Source organism: Lipotes vexillifer, unplaced genomic scaffold, assembly GCF_000442215.2.
Source record: "Lipotes vexillifer unplaced genomic scaffold, Lipotes_vexillifer_v1.1 scaffold2312, whole genome shotgun sequence".
Lineage (NCBI taxonomy): Eukaryota > Metazoa > Chordata > Mammalia > Artiodactyla > Lipotidae > Lipotes > Lipotes vexillifer.
Genome location: NW_006783489.1, coordinates 27,904 through 46,434, shown reverse-complemented (window position 1 = coordinate 46,434; position 18,531 = coordinate 27,904). Strand labels below are relative to the sequence as shown.

Here is an 18,531-nt window from a genome sequence, read left to right as displayed (position 1 = left end):
TCGAGCCCCGGTCCAGGAAGATCCCACATGCCGCAGAGCAACTTAAGCCTGTGCGCCACAACTACTGAGCCTGCGAGCCACAACTACTGAAGCCTACGTGCCTACAGCCCGTGCTCTGCAACAAGAGAAGCCACCGCAGTAAGAAGCCCGCACACTGCAATGAGAGTAGACCCTGCTCGCTGCCAACTAGAGAAAACCCACACACAGCAACAAAGACCCAACACAGCAACAAAGACCCAACACAGCCAAAAATAAATAAATAAATAAATGTATTAAAAAAAATTGTTTGTGTCTTTTGTGTTTTGGTGTTATCAAACGTATAAAATAAAAAAATAAAAAAAAATTAAAAAAAAAAAAAAAAAGAACAGCAATTGTGAGATGATCAGAACCTGGTTGTCTCTCCACTGCCTGTGCACCACGGGCTGGAGGAGAGGTCCACTGACTCAGGATTGGGAGGCCGACTGCTCAGACAGGGAGACAAGACTTATACAGAGGAAAAACACAGAAAGTGAGCAAAACTGGTATCATGCCAGAGGCTTTCCGAGGCCAGAGAGATGGCTGAGGATGGTCCCAGAAGACGTGTGAAGGCTGGGACTGGAGCTGAGCCCAACAGGAGGAAGACTGTTTAGCGAGGTAGAGGAAGATGTTAGGAGAAAGCCACATTCCAAGCGAAGCTCCCCGAGCTGTAAATGCATAAGACACACTGGGCAGATGGGGAGGAAGTCATCTTTCCAGAGAACAGTGCACTAAACACGTCTGAGCTGGGAGAGGCGATGGAAGCAGGGTACAAAGAAAATCATTCTGGCCATGGGGTCCCAGATGGACTACACTGGGGAGCAACTGGAGGTATGAAGACGGGTTAGGAAACTACTCAAGCTAAGTGATAGTTCCGGCATGAAGTGATAAGAGCTCAGACTGCAGTTATGACAGTGGAAAGGGAAGGGCAGGGCAGACTCAAGAGACATTGGTGAGGATGACAAACAGGCCTCGGCGACTAACTGAAAGTGTAGGGATGGCTGAGGAGAGGAGGGAACAACGGTGCTCCAGAGGTTTGCAGCCTAATTGACTTGGAAATTGATGGTGTTATAGAGAGATGTGGCAAGTTAGCTGGAGAGGGGGAGGCTAATAATTTATTGAAACAATTATGATGATTTTAAGGTTCCGGGACACCATCTGGGACAATATTTATTGGAGGTATTCTTCACACGAATACCTCACCTGGGTTCAAGAGCTCATAAATGGCCTGGCTGCCCACCACTTCCCCAAACCCCAAACCTAAGACATCCTCATCAGTCCTTTCTCCAATACTCCCAAATTAATCAGTCTCCAAATCCTATTCATTTTACTTTTGTTATCTCTCAAATCTACCCACTTTCCCCAATCCCATACTCTTTATCTTTGTTTCGACCACAATCATCTTTCACCTAGAATTCAGAGATTCTTTACCACATGGTGTCCTGCCCCACCCCCATCATTTTCCACAAAGAAGTCAGCCAGGATGGTCTTTCTAAATAAGAAATCAGATTCTGCCATCTGCAGATTGTATTCCTTCGGTGGCTCCCTTGGGATAAAGCCTTAACAGAACATGATAATCTTCTCATAGTTGACACCTATTTCATTGTCTGCCCTCATCTCTCATCATTCCATGTCTCACCTTCTATGTCCCAACCACACTGAGCTATTTACACTCTCTTGAATGTGTCACACTCTCTCTCACTCCCAACCTTGCACATGACTGCCTTCTCTGCCTGGAATATCTTCCTTCTTTCACAACGCATCATTCTCGACATCAAACGTCAAAATATCCCTCCTCCTTCAGGGAGCCTTTGCTGACATCCCAAGGCCATTCTGGGTATCTCTTTTCTGTGTTTCCTCAATATTTTATTCGTCCCTGTATCACTGCTTGTAACACTGTGTAGAATTAATTGCTTATTTGCTTATGTGACTTCCACTCTAGACCTATGTGTCTAACTACAAAAAAGTGTTTGTTTAATGAATGAATAAATAAAGCAAGTAGACACATTGTTCTCTTGGTATTTAAATCAATTCAACAAGCTGGCACTGTATAACTACTATTTGCCGTGCCCTGTGCTGGAGGTTGGGTGTATAATGGTGAGTGCACTCCTGCAGACAAGAAATGTACAATCTTGGGCTTCCCTGGTGGCGCAGTGCTTGAGGGTCCGCCTGCCGATGCAGGAGACGTGGGTTCGTGCCCCGTTTCGGGGGGATCCCGCGTGCCGCGGAGCGGCTGGGCCCGTGAGCCGTGGCTGCTGAGCCTGCGCGTCCGGAGCCTGTGCTCCGCAAATGGGCGAGGCCACAACAGTGAGAGGCCCGCTTAGTAAAAAAAAAAAAAAAAAAAAAAAAAAAAAAGAAATGTACAATCTAGTATAATAGAGTCAGTGATAAGTCAGCAAATATATTACACAAAGTGTTCAGTAATATGGAAGGGTCAGATGAGTGCAGTGGAAAAGGCCTATACTTAAACTCAGATTGAGGTTCAAATTTATTCTCCAATTTTTATATGACCTTGAACAAAAGGCTGAACCTCTTAAACCCCAGTCCTTTAATCTATAATGAGGACACAAATCCTATTTTAGATCTTATTATGATTAAACAATAACCGTGGGGCATGATAGGGTTCATAGATGTTCAATAAATGCTATTTCTTCCTTTATATGTTTTGCTGTTGTGTTTGTGCTGTCATTGTTCGGACTTAAAACATCTTCGGATACATCTTGTGAAAACGTTAACAGCGGGTGAGGTGTGGGGATGGGGCAGAATTTAATCACAGAAAGGGGCTCAGGTATTTCCTGAGAGCGTTTGCTAGGGGAAGAAGGAAAGGTCTCTGGGAAGGGCCCAGAAGCTGAGGCAGAGACTCAGTTTCTCCAGCTTGGGTGGATGTGCACGGGAGGGGGAACTGGGATCTGACTGGCATGTTGGCCTGTGACTGATACTGGCCTCCTCACTTGAAAATCCTAGGAGTTCCTAACGTCCACAGAGTTTTCCAGCCACAGCTAAGACCCATCCACTCACAGCTCTCACACATTTTCTCCTTCTTTCCAGCCAGCTCAAAAGGACCTCCATGTGACCAACCCCATCAGAAACAGCAGCAGCAGAGCAAAGCTAAAACTGCAGGCTTGCCTCTAGCTAACTATATTTCTTCACAGTGCCTTTTTTTTGTTTTTTCTTTAATCCATCAGCTATTTTCCTGGCCCTATTCCTGCCTTAGTTTGAGATCTCTGCTAAATTTCCCCAGATCAGGGATTTTAACGTAGCGGTGGGTTATCCCCAGTGAGCGACGAGGGCAAAAATTGAGTACAAAACAATAAAACGGGAGTAAGAAAGAAAAAAGAAACCGAAATAAAAATCAAACGCAAATAAAGGCAGAAAGGAAGAAGAAAATTGGACTCTATTTACAGGTGGCATGAGTATTTGTGCTGAAAACCTCAAGGAAATCTACATGACAGCTACTAGAATTAATATGTAAATTTAGCAAGGTGGGAGAATACAAAGTTAAGCATCCAAAAATTAATCGTATTCTATACGCTAGCAGTAAACAATTAGAAAATTAAATAATAAAACTTCTATTTGCAAGAGTACCTAAAAACAAACAATACTTAGGAATATATTTAACAAAAGATATGTGAGAACTCGTCACTGAAAATTATAGAACGTTGCTCAAAGAAATTAAGGAATAATCACATACATGGAGAAATAACCCATGTTCATAGGTTTCTTGGAAGGTTCCGATTCATAGTACATTAAAATTCATAGGTTCATTGAAAGATTCAATTGTTAAGATTTCAATTCTACTCAAATTGACTGAGGGATTCAAAGTAACCCCAGTCAAAATTCCAGCCAGTATTCTCACTGAAATTGACAAGCTCATTCTAAATTTTATTTGGAAATGTGACAGCTCTAGAATAGCCAAAACAATTTTGAAAAAGAAGAACAAGATGGACCTTGATAGTGTAAGAAGAACTTATGCTATCTACAAAAATCAAGATAGTGCAGTATTGACAGAAAGACAGACATAAGGAACAATGAAACAGAATAGAGTCCAGAAAGAGATCCACACATATATGTCTAATGGTGCTGGAATGACTGGATATCCATATGCAAAAAAAAAAAAGTGTCAACTCAAACTATACACAAAAATTAACTCGAAATGATCATAGACCTAAATGTGAAGCCTAGTACTATAAAATTTCTAGAAGAAAACAATGGAGAAATTTTAGTGACCTTGGGTTTTGTGAAGATTTCTTAAATAGGAGAGAAAAACCACGAGCTATAAAAGAAAATGCCAATAAGTCAGACTTTATGAAAATAAAAATTGGGGTCTTTAGGGCTTCCCTGGTGGTGCAGTGGTTAAGAATCCGCCTGCCAATTAAGGGGACACAGGTTCGAGCCCTGGTCCGGGAAGATCCCACGTGCCGTAGAGCAACTAAGCCTATGCACCACAACTACTGAGCCCGAGTGCCACAACTACTGAAGCCCATGTGCCTAGAGCCCGTGATCCACAATAAGAGAAGCCACCACAATGAGAAGCTTGCGCACCACAATGAAGAGTAGCCCTCACTTGATGCAACTAAAGAAAGCTGGCACGCAGCAATGAAGACCTAATGCAGCCAAAAATAAATAAATTAATTAATTAATTAATTTTTAAAAATTGGGGTCTTTAAAAGACATTGTCAAGAAAATGAAAAGACAACCAAGAGAATGTAAAAAATGTTTGCAAAGCATATATTCAACAAAGGACTTGTATACAGACTATTTAAAGAACCCTGACAATGCAATAATAAAAAGACAAACAATCCAATTAAAAAATGAGTGAAAGAATTGAACAGACACTTCAGTAATGACAGTATACAAGTTGCATGAAAAGATGTAAATGACAGTAGTCACCAGGGAAATGGAAATTAAAACTACCGTGAGATTCCACCATGCACCCATTAGAACGGCTATAATTAAAATGATGGACAAAACCAAATGGAGGTGAGGATGCTCATCGACTGGAATCCTCATACACCCCTTCTGGGAATATTATACGGCTCAATCACTCAGAAAAAACCTTTTGGTAATTTCTGAAAAAGTGAAACATATGACCCAGACGCTCCACTCCCAAGTATATACACAAAAGAAATGAAAACATATGTCCACACAAAGACTTGTACACAAGTATTTATAACAGTTTTGCACACAATAACCCTACATTGGAAATCATCCATAGCAGCTTTATGCACAACAATCAAAAATCGAAACTAATCCAGATGTTCACCGGCAGGTTATGGATAAACAGAAAGTGATACATGCACATGGTGGAATATTATTCAACAATAAAAAGAAACAAACTGCTAAATACACAACAAAATGAATAAATGTCAACATCATTATGTTGCGTGTATGATGCCAGACATAAGAGTATGATTCCATTTATATAAAAGTCTAGAAAATTTTAAAAAGCTGTGACAAAAAAGCAGCTCTGTTTTGATTGGGGCCAAAGTAGAAAAAGGGAGGGACAAAAAAGAAGCAAGAAGAAATTTTGGAGAACGATAGAAATATTCTCCATCTTGATTGTGGCAGTAGTTCCACATGTGTACACACTGAGTTGTGCATTTTAAATGGATGCATTACATTGTACGTAAATGATATCTCAATAAAGTTGATTTTCAAAAACAAAGAAGGCTAGCCCAATACTATGTCTCTCCATATACCTACATCTCTACATATAACCACCAATCTCTGGAATTTGTACTTGAACTTTCCAAACAACATCAGTTACCTCGCAGTCTCATAGAATGAGGAGCCCATTCGCTGTCCATTTTCCTTTCCTTCCTGTCATGCATACCTCCACATTTCACTCTGTCTACCACTCCACCACAAAATAAAAGTGTGAAGTTCCCTTCTGACTAATGCAACAACTTCAGACTCCCCCTGAAACAACAAACACAACAGCACATGTGCATGGTGTATATGTGCCCTTTCCCCCAAAACATCCCTTTATGGGGGGGCGCTATACAAGGAAGCAAGTGATGTAATCGTTACACGTGATAACTAAATGGCTAGAGGACAGGAATAAAGAATTGTAGGAGTTAACTATGAATCTGTGATGATACCTAAATCATGTCACTTTGGAGTGGATTATTGAGGAGGAAGGGGACAACCATTTTCAGATCAGCTGCATCAACACGGGTCTGCAGGGACCTCCCTGGCGGTCCAGTGGTCAAGAATCTGCCTTCCAATGCAGGGGACTCGGGTTCTATCCCTGGTCGGGGAACTAAGATCCCACATGTCGTGGGGCAAGTAAGGCGGTGCACTGCAACTACTGATTTCCAGCGCCTCAGTTAGAGAGCTGCCTGCTGCAAACTACAGAGCCCACGCGCCCTGGAGCCTGCGCGCCACAACTAGAGAGGAGACTGCGTGCTGCAACTAACACACCATGCAGCCAAAAAATAAATAAGTAAATAAAATGTTAAAAAAAAAAAAAAGAGAGAGAAAGAAAACCACTGGATTTAAAAAAACGAAAAACAAAAAACACTGGTCTACAAGGTTTCACGGGTGTCCTGCACACCCTCACCTTCAGGTCACCTGCTACACAGAAGGTCAGCTAAACTAGCTTGTTTCCTTCAGTCTAGCCCAGAGGTCCCCAACCTTTTTGGCACCAGGGACTGGTCTCGTGGAAGACAGTTTTTCCACAGACGCGGGTTGGGGGGGTGGGGGGTGGGGATGGTTCAGGTGACAATGCGAGCGATGGGGAGCCATGGGGAGCGGCAGATGCAGCTTCGCTCACTCGCCCCCTGCTGTGCGGCCCGACTCCCAACAGGCCGCACACCAGTACTGGTCCACGGCCCGGGGGTTGAGGACCCCTGGTCTAGTGAGTATTTTCTGCTAGTGGGGATTCCTTAAAGCTGCAATTAGTTAGCCTGATCCTATAATTTGTTGTGTTCCCAAAGCCAGTCACAATAATTCCTCCTGATTCCAAGAAGGTATGCCCAGCATCTAGAAAAATCTTTCTGCTATTGTCCACATACCCAGTCCTATTATTCTGACCAGCTGATGATTGATATTTGTGTAGGGTCTGAGTTCTGCTACTCAAGTGTCAATAATATTTGCTGACTCAGAGAAGCATTACTGTAGTTGACGCAGAGGTCTTGCTAACCTCTGTCTCTTTCTGAAGGCCAGTTAGTATTGCTTCTGAGTTAGGGCATTGGAATCATGAAATTTTGCTGAATACGGTCGTAACATTTAATTCCTGCCAGTTACCCTCTGGTCAGAAGTATTAGAGGTCTGCAGATGGTCTGGCAAGGTTTCTAGAAGCAGTAGAAACCAGCAGCTGACTGCACAACTATATAAAATTAAAAGCTGTTTCAAGATATGTACCATATGTACATGTACAAATCCATTAGGTAACATGGTGAGCTTTTTGCATTATATGGGTATTAAATGCTATGGGAAATAAGGGACAATCAGAGAAATACATTGGCAAGGAAAAGAGAGAAACATGTATCGAAATCTTAGCCTAGGATAATTGCTTCCCAGTTTTTTTTTTTTTTTTTTTTTTTTTTTTTTGCGGTAGGCAGGCCTCTCACTGCCGCGGCCCCTCCCGTTGCGGAGCACAGGCTCCGGACGCGCAGGCTCAGCAGCCATGGCCCACGGGCCCAGCCGCTCCGCATCATGTGGGATCCTCCGGGACCGGGGCACGAACCCACGTCCCCACGTCCCCTGCATCGGCAGGCGTACTCCCAACCACTGCGCCACCAGGAAAGCCCTGCTTCCCAGTTTTAAAAGGATATACTTCGGTTAAGAAAACATGGAGAAAACAGATGCAAGACTTAAAACTCAAAGAAGACTGGTCTGGAACAATGAGTGAAAATAGCAATGCCTCTTTTCTAGAATCCTTAAAATATATTAGTGTCTTGTTTTAAATTAGAGAGACACTAAATTAGTCTTTTTATGACAATTCAAAATTATTTATTATGACAGCAAGTCTAGCACTATGGTTTTCATTTTAGGAGTGTAATAGATCTGCATAATATTGTAGGAGCAAGGAGTATGATCCTTATACCCATTGAAGAAATTAGTGATAAGAAGTTAGACTAGCAGAGAAATGAACGTTCAAAGGGAAACTTTGAGAAAAGATAATGAGATATTTGAATGAATTCAAGGAAACCTGTTTACCAGCTGTTTGGCTAAAAGTTTATGTAAAAAAATTCAGGGATGAGGCCTGCACTATTTGAAACTCTATGTGTCTTCAGGAGACCAACACTGGGATTAAAACTGAAAATCTTTCATCACTTTTCTGAATATTGGGACAATATGGTGTTCAATTGTAATCCATATGTTTAGCATTTTTAAGGTCAGGTTTCCTCCGGGTTTCATGAGCCATCAGGGAACCTCTTCCTTTAGTTGTGTAAGCCAAGGTGACTCTGTAATGAACCAGGGTACAAGCCTAGTTTTTACACACTTTTCACGATCTCTGTCCCCGATCAGAGAAGGATCTCTCTGGTCTGAGTCAGCCTGACACTGATGGCATGTGTGGGCAGGTCTGCTGTACGCCTGCCTGGTCTGCGATTCTAGGTGATGCTGGGGTTTTAGAGGAAGAACGGATCATACTGTGACCCTCTCTGAGTTCAGAAACAAAACAGAAATAGACACCAGAAGGATCAAGGTGGGGAACACTGAGAGTGGCAAAGAATCGTTCCCCGCCAAAAGGAATTGTCAGCGGAAGTTTTCCTTCAGCTCAGGTTAGATTTCAAAAGACATTTCTCTAAGCGAAAGTTAATATTAAATTGGAGTTCAGAGAGTAAACTAAATTTTTTAAACACTGTAATCTGAAGCCATCTCTTTAGGGTAGCAAAGTTGAAATCCATATGCTAGCAGATGATCTTTGACTTAAAACAACTTTAAAGGACCGACATCACACTTTTTAATACTCCTTGTTATTATTAGCTCTACTCAAAAACACGTTTCTCACAGGTTCTTTGCACACTGTTAAATGTGCAACAAAGGTAGACACATTTATTTTTAAGTGAGGAGAATTTTCAAGGACCTTAGGCCTCACTGTTCAGTTTGTACAGTAAGTGGGTGGGACATTATATGGATGACCCAGCATTCATGGGTCGCGCTGAAGAATAAATCCCTTAGATTAATTCCTATCTTTTTTCTTGAATTTTGGTACCTGGCTATTTTTTGCAGTGGCATCTTCCGTCTTCTATTCCAGTTTACAGTTCTATTCTGCCCTATATCCACGTCTGGTATTCACCACAAAGTTGTTTAAGAAGTTACTATTGAACAAATCATTGTTGAATCAACGAATTTTCTACCATAAAGCAGCAAATTAAACACTTACTATGTCTAAGTTATTGGCATACAGAAAGATGAAAACCCACAGGCCTTGTAAAAGAACCTTTAGGCAGCAATTTTTTTACTGGCTTAATTTTTTTTTTACCTTTAAATTTTTCCTTTCTTCTTTTTTCTGGAGATAACTGGAGTTTGTTGCTTAATTTTCTTTAGAGTTTTCTCAAGCAGCCTTCCCCCAAAGTCCAACACTTGGGATGCTGCACAGGTGAGCAGGCCGGCGAGCGTGTGAGCGGGGCCGAGTCTTTGAGTCACAGCCACGGTCCTGGTTAACTCGTTCTTGAAGGAGCGGGAGGGGGAAGGGGGAAGAAGGGGGGACCGGGGGGACCCTGGTTGGGGTCGGGGGGAGACGGTGGCTGGGGTGGGGAGGGTGGTACAGAGGACAGCAGGGCCAAGGGCTGGGGTGCTGGCGGCTCGGCCAGCCATCCCGGCCGGGTTTCTAGCGCCGCCCGTGAGGCGCCTGCGCACTATACCCAGAGCCCCGCCCCTCGCACCCGTTACGCCATCATCTGGGCCAATCAGAGTGAGGACGTCCGGCAGTGCCGGAGAGTCTTTGCCCAGCTGGCTAGAGAGTCAGTGCCACAGAATTCACGAACCTTCTCAACCAAGTCGTGACCCGACCTCCCGGTCTGAAGACTGACGGTTTTGGCATTGAATCCTGTTGCATCATGGTGACCGTGATGGGTAGTGACACGACCAGCAAGCTGGGCTTCGGGGAATTCTAGTGCTTGTGGAGCAACATCAAATGTGGCAAATGGTTTGACGTTGACCGTTCAGGGACCATGGGCAGCGGTGAACTCCCCAGGAACCTTTGAGGCAGCAGGGTTCCGCCTGAATGAGCATCTCTACGACAGGATCATCGGACGCTACTCAGATGAGGGAGGGAACATGGATGTTGACAGCTTCATCAGCTGTCTGGTCAGACTAGTCAGGCTTCAAACCTCTTGACAGACGTGGCACCGGACAAATCCAGGTGGACAGCCAGGAGTGGCTGCAGCTGACCATGTATTCCTGAATGGGAGCCCCAGACCTGCCCCCTCATTGCCTCGCCGCAGGACTCACCTTGGACTCTTCCGTCTCTCCCAGGGCTGAGGCTGATCGCAGTCACACCTTCACGGGCCTTTCAGTTCTCCCAGCCCTTGGCATCCAGCTTCTCAGTCGACAGCCAGGGCCCAACAAGCTTCACCACACCCTGCCCAAAGGGTGACCCCAGTCCAGCACACCCAATCTCACACCCACTGCGTGACCCCTCTCCCGCACCAGTGCCATGTCCAACACTTGCGTTGCTTCCACACCCCAAGGGCCCTTCTCAGTTCTGGGAGGATCAGTCCAGTCCCTACACACTCTGATATACCCATTCAGTTACCACCCGGAGAGCCCGAATTCCAGGCCATAACAGGCCCATATGCCCCAGTGCCTTTGTCTGTATTCTGCTCCCAGCCTTCCAGGCCCAAAAGGACAAAAATGTACCCCAGCGGCTGCTCTCTCTGAAAAAAAAAAAAAAGTCCAACAACTTTTCGCAGTCACTATAAACTCATGCATATACCTCAAAGCCTTTTTGAAGAACTAACATACAGCTCAAGATTTTAAGACAGCTATTTTGTGCTACAATTCAGATTTACTTAGGTCAGAAGAGTTCCCTCAGTACAGAAATCCATAGTCTTCCCCCCACTTTTTTTTTTTTTTTTTTTTTTTTGCGGTACGCGGGCCTTTCACTGCTGTGGCCTCTCCCGCTGCAGAGCACAGGCTCCAGACGCGCAGGCTCAGCGGCCATGGCTCACGGGGCGCAGCTGCTCCGCGGCCTGTGGGATCTTCCCAGACCGGGGCACGAACCCGCGTCCCCTGCATCGGCAGGCGGACTCTCAACCACTGCGCCACCAGGGAAGCCCCTACCCCCCTTTTTATCTTGGGAAGTGATGGAACAGTGTAGAAATGGAAGGACCTGTAACAAATGGGGTATTTGATCAGGTACTACCTAAGTACTAAGTACCCAGGGTTTTTGTTTTGTTTTTCATGTTGTATCATATCACCCAAAGGAGGAAGAGAACTTTGAACACTCTTCCTGAGAATAATTAATGATTGATTTGCTATGCTTGGAATGTGTAATGCACTGAATTCCAGAGGACATGCCTATCCTTACCAGTGGGCAGGAGAAAATGTACAAATCTTTCTGAAGAAAATCTCTCTGATTGGATATCCTGCTAATGATCATGCGAGTGCTGTTTTGGATTTAAAGCTTGTTCTGCAACTCAACCCTAAACAGAAATTCCATTTTAATAAACAGGCAAAGACTAAGAAAAAACTACCTTATCAAGTGTGTGTTTGTAAAAACTCCACATCGCTTCCTTTGCAGGAATAGTCTTTAGCAGTAATTCTCATTCTGTCTCTGATGTTCATTAGATTGTATAACCTTGGATGAATCAATAGCCCGTAAAATAACTCAAAAAGTTGTTTTCAAGATTATATAAATGTAAAGATGTCAGACATTTAGCATCATGTCTTGAATAGCAAAGCTATTCATTAAATACTAGTTTTCTTTCTCTTCTCTTTTCTCCATATGTAGCATTTAAAACTTATTTTGTACACCACTTGGAATTTCATGTAAGCTTTGAGAAAATGCACTTTAATATCTGTGATTTAGGAGCATTGTGAAAGAATTTACCCCAGTTACATGCCCCATTTACATGGTGAACAAAAGTATATAACATTGTGTGAAAATCAAGCCCAAACCTCTTTTGCAGGTCTTGAGACTAGTTAAGTATTCCCCACACTGAAACACTGCACGTTGGCCTGCTTCACCTGATCGAAGTGATGAGAGGTTAAAATCAGTGTGCAGAGCGCTTTTAAAATCTTGGGCAATCTTGAGCATCAAAAGAAAATCATTATCTGTTTTACCTTCCTTCTAATAGCATACTTAAGAATGAAAGTACATTTGGATGAAATCCAACTGAAAGAAAGTCCCCTCTGAAATGAGGATTCTGCCATTTCGAAGGTTGTTGTGCGTATACTCAGTGGGATATTGTGCCATATGCTTGGCATGAAAAATTGAAGTGAATAATGGGTAAAAGAAAAAGTGTTCTTCAAGTTTAAAAAATATTTTTCTGGGCAAAAAGGAAAGTGATTGTGAAATTTGAAGTTCTAATCATTCTGGCTAAAGGAGAACACATTGAAAGGGCTATGTTGGGACCAACATAAATGTGTCTTTGTTTTGGGTCAGGGTTTAATGCATAAAGGCATTCAAAAGAACAACACCTAAAACTGTGAGGCATTCCCCACTCCTTCAGACTGGTCCACCAGGCAAAAATGCATCAGTGTGTCGGAGTCATTGAAAAGAAAAGGCTTCAAAAACAGAAGAGGCTTATCCCAGATGTGATGGTTAGGGATGACACTCAGTTGCCTCCACAATATTTATCTCCAACCATTTCCTTCATTACTTACAGAATCTGCCTCCTACCAGGAAGAGTGAAAACATCTGAAATTTGCATTCCAGCCTCCCTTTGGGCTAGTGCACGGGCATGTGACCCAATTCTGGCCAATGTGTTTGAACGGGAAGTATTCTGGAGATAGAAAGCCCTTGGAAATGTTTTCCTTTCCCTTCAGTTAAAAAGGGTACATGTATAGGGACTTCCCTGGCAGTCCAGTAGTTAGGACTCCACCTGTTTCCACTGCAGGGGGCATGGGTTTGATACCTGGTCAGGGAACTAAGGTCCCACAAACCACATGGCATGGCCAAAAAATATATATATATACTGTTTTTCCTTTTCCCCTCTAATGTCCTGAAGGTGAAAGCCAACACACCTAGGATGTCCCAGCAGAAAGAAGATGGAAACACCTGGGTCCTTGATGGCTTCATCTCAGCTCCAGACCTCTTGTTAAGTAAATGCATAAATTTCCTTATCGTTTGAACTATTTTAATTGAGGTATACTTTACTCACAGCCTAAAGCATTCCAGTTGATATAGTTCTTGTCGAAGGTTGAAAAAGTACTCCAATCAAGGCTGATAAAGCTTGAAAAAAAAAATAGCAAGAGACTCCCCATGTGGTGTGACCGAAAAACTACTGAAACACACATCCCCTACCACTTCCCATTCTTTATCTAAAATCCCCACCAGTAGAGGCTTGATGATGTAAGTTCATCCCACGAACGAACTTTGACTTCCTTCATGTATCAGGTTGTCAGATAAATATTTGGGACATACTCATGTTAAAAATGTATTCATCATTTATCTGAAATCCAAATTTAACTGAACATCCTGTGTTTTTATTTGCTAAATCTGGCAACCTTAACTACGTGTCACATCCTGTGGTAAGCTCTGGGTTTAAAACACCATTACCTATTTCAAGGAACTCATCTCTTTAGAAGACTGTAGGTGATTCTTCTGTGCACACTGGGTAGACACACGTGATTCTTCTGTGCACACACGCCTAAGAAACTCTCTGGTTCAACTCTACATTCTACAGACCAGGAAGCTGAAGCCCTAAGAGGTCACACGATTTGCCCAAAGGCACACAGCTGCTCCAGCGCAAAGGTGGAAATGGGTCCCACATTTCAGGGTTCTTTCCAGTGTACCTCTTTCCTGTGGCCCCTTCACCCCTGCTCCTGAAGGCTTTTTGTTTTAGGATGAAACGGGAGGCTAATATTGTTTGACTTGGTGGAGAGAGGGAGACTTATAATATAAATAATCTAATTTCCTTTGATGAGGAAGACAATTGCATTTTAGTCACTTTCTTTTTTTCTTCTTTTTTTTTTTTTTGTTGGCTGCGTTGCGCGGCATGCAGGATCTTAATTCCCTGACTAGGGATTGAACCCGCACCCCCTGCGGTGAAAGCAGAGAGTCTTGACCACTGGACCGCCAGGGAAGTCCCCTTGGTCACTTTCTTACATGGAAGAGTATTTTGAATAAGAGGAGAAATAGACAATTGTGGAGCAAGAAAATTGTCTCCAAATCTACAGAAATACTTTCTTGAAAAGGAAATTTTCCAAATATTCTTTCGTATAGGTAATATACATCTACACATATCTGTCATGTGCATAGGTGTCATATGTACAGTTATATGTCATATATATAGCTAATTACAACAGATCATATAGGTGATATATAACTCAAAGCCACATCAAGACTTGTTGTAATTTGCAAATATCAATAAGGAAGGCTTTCCTTTATTTCCCAGGTATCCTTAGCTAATATTTTGGTCGAGATTGCCAAGTACCCAGCCTCTGTAAGTGATGAACATGGTGACTTTCCAGTTGGGAAGTCATTATTCCTTCTGAAAATGGGCAGCATGGAATTTAAAGCTCTCCGGGTAGGCTGCTATATTATCACATTTCCTACTCATAGATCATCAGGGCAGAAGACTCAGAGTTTTTTCTAGAAACCTTTTACATCTTATCCAATTCTCTCCTTTTGCTCTGCTAGTCCAAATCATGGGATTCTGTCAGTAGAGAAGATGGAGACCACATTAAGTCAATTCTCTAGAAGATCTTCAATCTAGCATAGGTTGTTTGTAAATCTTCTTTTCTCATGTTTCTTATAAGCCAAATCCAATTATCCTAAATGCAAAGAATAAGGCAAATTTCACATTAAGAAACAATCTCAGAACATATACCTAGACTATTGGGCTGTATTAATAAAAACAAAAACACACAAACAAAGAAAACTGAAATTCCAGAATAAATAGGATAAGTTCAGTGGATCCTTGGAATTCCTTATAACGACACGTGACTCAAAATCTCAATTCTTTAGATACAGACATCCTCAGTTAGTCTATGCAATTATCAGGTATTAAGTCTTTTCAAGGTCTATCAAGTTGACTATCCAAGTTGTGCATTCTTTCTCATGGAATGTCCACACACGACCATATCACAAATAACAGCTGTCTCAAGCTACCTTACCTCAGGCAGGGAAGGTCTTTGTGAAAACCAAAAGAAGCTCCTGTTTGAAAAAAAAGATTGTGCACTGCAGCTTCAATCTTCCCAATTATTCAGCTTTTTAAGAGTTCTCCCTTGCACTACCTCCAAGCTACTGACATTTTGGCTGTTTCCAAAATTCAAATCTATTCTCCAAAGACAAGAGCCCACATTCATCTGATTGCATGCATTCTGTTATGCTTGTTGTTTTTGTTAAATGAATCACATTACCTTATAGTCTCACCTTGTGTAGATGAGAACATTATCCCATGATAAGAATTTCTCTAATGGAAATGTTAAAAGTATACCCTTGAGACTTCGACCTCCAGTATAGTGGATTCTGTCTTACCTGCTTGGACATGTTGTATTGAATTGAGGTCACAGTTATGCAAATAACATTCCAGAGATTTTTCTCCCACTGAAATAAAGGGGGCTGTTCAAGATTCTGTCTCTCCCATTGGTTAGGAACTCTGACTCCTGGACCTAGAGAGCTCTCCAGTCCTAGAATGAAGCTATTGTTATTCAAGTGACTTCTGTGAGGTCCTCAATCCTCTCTCCCACCTCCCTGCACCATTGCCTCTTAGTCAGCATGACTCAACACTTGACTAAGAATGTTCTACTTGAACTTTGATTGATTTCAGAAGAGTGGCATGTCTTAAATGTTGACCATTTACTGATTCTGTGAAGACAGAATTCCTGAAAACCATGAAATAAAGTTTGAAGCCAAAAATGTGACCCAAGAAAACTGTGTCAACATATTTTCTTAGAATCTTTGACATCTATGAACTTTTCTATCAGATCTCAGCTCTAGATAATGGATTACTATGCACTAGTAAGTCTTTGGGAGTATTTCTCCTTCTTTTTCTTCTTTCCTAAAACTCCCTGGCCATTAGAAATTGGTCTCTTCCTTATCAAGCCTATCTATGTATATAAATTATGAAATAATTGTTGATGAAAAGTCTACTATTTCATAGTTGTAAAGAGATCCCTAATAGGCAATCATCTCAAACATTCCAAGTAGGACTGAGGACCAGACACAAGCTGTACTTACAGCTGACGTCATACATGTGTGCATTGGGGACAGTATTTCCAGGCATGATTCCGGCACCCACAGACCACTGTATTTCACTCTGAGCAGTGTGAGCTGCCAACTTGGGAGTGTTCTTTCTTTCTCAAGAGATTAAAGAGAGAGAGAGGTGTTTCGTTCTTTAAAATACTATGAGAGTGAGTGCAGGTATCCCCCGATTTTCAAAAGTTCTCTCTAAGCCACTTTGCTTTTGCGAAAGACCTGCATTAGTACCTATTGTATCTAACAGAAAGAAATCCGAAGAGGATTTTCGCTTTCACCATAAAAGGTAAAAAGCAAAAATAGCATATTCAGCATTTGCTTTTTGGGGTTTTTTTAAAATTAATTAAAAAAAATTTTTGGCTGCATTGGGTCTTCCTTGCTGTGCTTTCTCTACTGTGGGCTTTCTCTACTTGTGGCAAGCGGGGTTACTCTTCGTTGTGGGCTGTATTTAAAAAACAAAAACAAAAAAACAAACAAAAACCCCTGAAATTCCAGAATAATTTCAGGGCTCTTATTGCGGTGGCTTCTCTTGTTGCGGAGCATGGACTCTAGGCGCGTGGGCTTCAACAGTTGTGCCGTGCGGGCTCAGCAGTTGTGGCGCACGGGCTTAGTTGCTCTGTGGCACGTGGGATCATCCTGGACCAAGGATCGAACCTACGTGTCCCCTGCATTAGGCAGGCTCATTCTCAACTACTGCGCCACCAGGGAAGACCCCGGCATTTGTTTTGCATTGAGACTTAGTAGAGGCATCTGTGCACCCAGAATAGGGAGAATGGCCCCGTGAAGCTCCTTGCCCAGAACCACACTCAGGATCTCAGCAAGCAGCCGCCATAGCTTTGAACTGTGTCTGTGAGCATCTGTGCTTTATCTCCATTTATTTTGTGCCTCCATTAGCAAGATGTGTCCAAAGGTAATTGCTTCTTTGCTTTACAGCATCGTGGCTTGTGAAAGGGTCCATCCATAGGAATTCTACTTTCTGATAGCTGGGGAAACCTGTAAAGGTGTACTGGAGGAAGTGGAGGTGCATGGAGGGGATAAATGAGATGTTAGGAAAGCAGAAGAATAAACCAGAAAAGCCAGTGTTTGTTTAGTGTGAGTAAATGCCACTATGACTGTCCCCAACAAAGAAGTCCAACTTTAAGTTCAGTTACTTCCTGTCATGATATTTAATATGAATTAAAATAAGAATTAATAATCATTCGAATATTTGTTCTTATTACTACCTAAATTCCATCCATCTAAGTGCTCCGTTGCTAAAAGCAACCCCAAAGAGATGACAGGAGAAGCAGCCCTCTCTGAGTTAAACCTAAAATTATTTCCTCATTGTCATCCTACCCACTTCCTTTTTAAGCCAAGTTATCTGAACTCTTTTGGAATTCATTTATCTCACAAAGTGTTTAGGCAATTCAGTTGAGAACAAAAATATGTTTAGTTTTTTTTTTGATAGAATTTCTCACTGACTTTTTGTTTCTGAGTGTATCCTTTCCATTTGCTTTAGTGTAATTATTTTCCTTATGGAGGTGATTGTTTTGAAATGAGGGCTAAATAACATTGTCTCTAGATATTATTGCTACCTTTAGCTGATATTCAGATGAGGAGGACAAACAGCTTTCTCAAAGATAGTGCTGTTATTATCACTAACTTCCATTTACTAATATCTTTCTTTAACTAATTAGTATTTAACTGGTGAATAAATGCCTCATTGAAACAATTCTGATAGGCTCATAATGCCATCTAGTGGTCAACATTCAAAATATCATCCCACGGGCCATTTTCTTTCTATCCATCAAAATACAGTCTTTATTCTTGAAGAAGTAGCTCCAGCTACTAACCAAGAACTATTGGTCAGTATCCCTGGACCCTCAGACAAAGGCATGACAGCATTTCTAACACTGATGCAGTCTTAGGGAAAATCAACTTATCATCCTGTGTGCCTTGGGCTCCCAACCCGTTTGGTGCGTGGAGCCACTGCCACTAGAAAACAGGAGAGCTGCACGGAGTGGAAATTCAATGCACTAGTTCATCCTCATTAACGGCATGCTAGGTAGCTCATGCTTACCACCCGGGGGATACAAGTATAATCACTCAGTTCTCTTGAATACCTGAAGTAATAAATGATATCTGTACAACATTCTTTTTTTCTTTTTTTACTGTATAAGAATTTTACAATTTTACCTAATCCTAACACCTACTTTGTG

The 18,531-nt window shown here is 42.2% G+C and overlaps 1 pseudogene; it reads left to right on the top strand.

Moving 5' to 3' along the window:
* Nucleotides 1-6,760: 6,760 nt before the first annotated feature.
* LOC103084599 (calpain small subunit 1 pseudogene) lies at nucleotides 6,761-10,372 on the top strand (annotated as a pseudogene).
* The last annotated feature ends 8,159 nt before the right edge of the window (nucleotides 10,373-18,531 follow it).